Genomic DNA, 2,973 nt, shown 5'->3' with positions numbered 1-2,973 from the left:
CTTTCCCTGTTGAAGACCTGAGCCACTCTAGGGTAAGAACTATGGATTCTTATTCTGTGTCCCTGGTGTAGCCTCGCCTGGGTCTCAGTACACAGAGCCTTTAGCCCCTTCAACCAAGAGGTACCTGAAGATGAAAAACATCATCTTCTCCACCAAACATTCGTGTGTTGCCCTGGCTTACAGATTCCTTTGTCTTGTACTAAGTTTTATAACCTGAGTCAAACAAAACGCTGGTTTAGAATAAAAGCAATGAGCGCGTGGTCTGTCAAATAGGGTGGTCCTCCTCGGATATCAGCCAAGGGAAGGCCTCTGCCTGACATTTGCTACCAGACTCAGCCTTCTCCTCAACCTCACACCCCAACCCTGGGCCCACAGTAACCGCCACCCCCCCACCCCGACCCCAGCCAATTTTCGTTACTTTCTAATGGGAGTCTCTCAAATTACAGCCCTGCTTGTGAGTTTCCTAATGCTGCTGGTACCCAAAACGGTGGTGGCAATTAATTGTTTGAATGACTGGGAACAAGAGTGGATGGGGACTGGATTCTTATGAAGGATTTTTAAGACAAGGAAGAGCATAGGCTGGTAAATTTGACCAATAGCATGTGGAGGAACTTACAGGTAAGAGTCATGTGTTGGGAAGGTCTGTAGGCCTTTCTCATTGGAGAATCAGACAGGATGGAGATTTTGGATAAATGACCCCACCTGGACTGGTTGGAGGGAGCCAGGCAGGACTGAGACTAAGGTCACTTCGTGAACTTTCAATTCCTTTTTTCCCTCTTCCCTCCTTTTGTTTCCTTCCCCTCCCCACCCAAAGATACTCACATTACATCGTTGCTTACCAATTCCTTTGTCTTATCCTAAGCATTATCATTATTTGAGAATTTATTTAGTGACTGTGTCTCCTAGCACCATCACACGTCACGGAACACAGAGATGGACGAGATGGGGGTGCTGCCCTCCGAGAGCTTACAACCCTCAAAAACCCTTGGGATGGTTTGTGATGATAACTGGCAAATTTTATACCCAAGTGTTTTTGCCTGTTTTCTTTCAACTTGATCTCCCTGTTTCTGCTTCTGTGTCCCTTGTTTTAAGCATTGCTTTTTTCCCTCAGGAGACACAGAAGCAGAAGGATGACAGTTGTCCTGGCTCTCGATTTGAAGTTCTATCCATCTTAACAGGGTGATGCCTTTCCCATCATGTGTTTTCCTTTTCCTTCTCAACCTGAGAATAAAGCTCAGGGCTGCTTTGTTTCTCCCTAGAACTCTTTAATTAGAATCGAGTAGGGTGAAAAGTGCCTACGAATTTGAGAGAAAACCTCTACGGTTTCAGCCACCTAATTTCCTTTTACCCACAGGGAAAGTTCCAGGCTCTCCGGTCACTCCCGCAGAATTGGCCTCCACTCTTGAACAAGCACCTCACTCTCTCCCTGACATTCCCTGCCGTCCATAAATTCTAACTTCCTCATCCTCCCTTCACCTCCTGCTGGCTACCCACCTGGTGTCACAACTTTGTTCAGTGCCTTGTGTTTTGTTTTGTCACATTACCCTTTCCCCTTATGAATTGGTCTGGAAGCTGTGCCCCCAGACACAGTGGTTCTTTCCCTGACACCCGGCTGTGGATACTCCAGTCTGTGCCACACAATTCAGCAATTTTTTTATCTTGTATCTTCCCCTGTTTTCTCTCATGATTCGTCTGTCTCCCTGGCAACCCTTAAGCAACTCCTGGGCAGCACCCATGTCTTCTATGTCCTTTATACCCACAGAAAAGACCGAACACCGGCATGCTCTCAGTTTATACCTGTTTATTTTAACATGTGTCTTATATTTTGGGTAGGCTGAACCCCTGTTCAAGAAGATCCAAAATAGAATAGAACAATACATAAGACTCTATTTCTCGCTCACTTAACTACCCCAGGTGAATATTTCAAGTTGCTCCATATGGTCCTGCAGGAACCAGGCTGATGGAGGCTCCACCATGTTGAACGTGTGGCTTCCATCATCCCAGGCAGAGCATGGGGGGATGCTCCTTGGAGGTTTCTGGGCCAGGCCTGGAGTGGTGCACCTGCATTCCATTGAAGAGATCACAGTCATGGCCACAGCCAACTGCGACAGGCTGTGAACCATGGGCCCAGCTGGCAGGAAAGAAGAGGAGACATCTTTTGTCTTAGGAGGGACAGCAAGCCTTCCCTTCCACACTCCCTGTACTTCCCATTCCATCACTTTATTCCTTGCTTTCTACAAAAGCATTCTTCTTGAGCTCCGTTCCATTGAGCAGAAGCTTCCGAGAAGATATATTTCTGCAATCGAGATGTGTATACGTTTTCTAGGGCTACCATAACAAGGTGGTACAGACCAGGTGGCTTGAACCACAGAAATTATTGTCTCATGGTTCTAGAGGCTGCAAGTCTAAGATCAAGGTGTTGTCAGGACTGGTTTTCTCTGAGACCTCTCTCCTTGGCTTGTGGATGGCTGTCTCCTCTCTGGGTCTTAACTTGGTCATCCCTCAGTATGTGTCTGTGTCCTAATCTCGTCTTCTGTTTTTTTAGTGTTGGTTTTATTTATTTATTTATTTATTTATTTTGGCGGCGCTGGGTCTTAGTTACGGCACACGGGAGCCTCACTGTGGCATGCGGGATCTTTAGTTGCGTGTGCGGGCTACTTAGTTGCGGCATGAGAACTCTAAGTCGTGGCTTGCGTGCACGATCTAGTTCCCCGACCAGGGCTCGAACCCAGGCCCCCTGCACTGGGAGCGCAGGGTCTTACCCACTGGACCGCCAGGGAAGTCCCTAATCTCTTCTTCTTATAAGGAAATCAGTCCTATTGGATTAGGGCCACAAGACCTCATTTTACCTTTCTCACCTCTTTCAAGGCGCTATCTCCAAACACAATCACATTCTGAAGAACTAGGGGTTAGGACTCCAATATATGAACTGGGTGGGGGAGGGGGATTCAGCCTCTAGAACAAGGAAGTACA

The sequence above is a fragment of the Lipotes vexillifer genome, unplaced genomic scaffold (genome assembly GCF_000442215.2).
Source record: "Lipotes vexillifer unplaced genomic scaffold, Lipotes_vexillifer_v1.1 scaffold472, whole genome shotgun sequence".
In the NCBI taxonomy this organism is placed as follows: domain Eukaryota; kingdom Metazoa; phylum Chordata; class Mammalia; order Artiodactyla; family Lipotidae; genus Lipotes; species Lipotes vexillifer.
This window is presented reverse-complemented; position numbering follows the sequence as displayed.